Source organism: Penaeus monodon, chromosome 30, assembly GCF_015228065.2.
Source record: "Penaeus monodon isolate SGIC_2016 chromosome 30, NSTDA_Pmon_1, whole genome shotgun sequence".
Taxonomy (NCBI): domain Eukaryota; kingdom Metazoa; phylum Arthropoda; class Malacostraca; order Decapoda; family Penaeidae; genus Penaeus; species Penaeus monodon.
In genome coordinates, this window is record NC_051415.1 from 8,286,141 (window position 1) to 8,286,875 (window position 735).

A 735-nucleotide genomic window follows, 5' to 3' on the forward strand; every position below is an offset into this window, starting at 1 on the left:
CGTGATTAGGACTAGAAGCTTTACCATACGAAGACCGAAACCTCGTATGTATGCAGATCAGGCCTCAGCACTCTGTCGATGCGTCCAATACTGGTACATGTGATACGTGATCCCCCCCCCATTCTCCCGCTCCTCACCCCCCATTGTCCAGTCCCCCCCTCCCCCCTCCCCTGTTCCACCTCACACCCTCTCGCATCCCCCGCCTCATATTCCCTGTTCATCCACAATTCCCCACCTCCCTGCCCCCCCACCCCCACGTTCCAACCCTCTCTGTCCTACCGCAACCCCCGTTTTCCACCTCCCCCCTACCTTTTCTCCCTTTCTTCAAGTCTCTCTTTCCTCCCCCACCTCATTCCTTTCCTTCATCCCCTATCCCACTCCCCTTTTCCACTTGCACTCCCCTCTCTAAGACTTTCGACACCCTAGCCTCCCTTTATCAGGCCCTACCTTCCGATACCCCCTTCCCCCACTCTTAAACCCCCCTCTTCCTCCCTCCCCCATCACTCTAGTCCCCCATTCCGAGCTCTGCTCTCCCCAAACCCCCCTTCTTTCACTCCCCTCCCTCCTCCCCTACTGTCTAATCCCCTCTTTCCGCTCCTCTCCTCCGTCTCTATTCGTTCTTTTCTTTATCCTGATGCTACATCCCCCCCCTCCCCGCAGCGACATATGCTTTCCCCTTTTTGTTTGTTTCTTTGTCTATCGGTCTATCTCCTCTCCGCCCATCGCCCCTCTCAC

At 56.5% G+C, this 735-nt stretch overlaps 1 protein-coding gene across 1 annotated transcript in view; it reads right to left on the reverse strand.

The window, feature by feature from the left end:
• LOC119592508 (teneurin-m-like) overlaps positions 1-735 on the reverse strand; it is a gene marked incomplete in the record, with an annotated part of 54,907 nt that overhangs the window by 53,734 nt on the left and 438 nt on the right.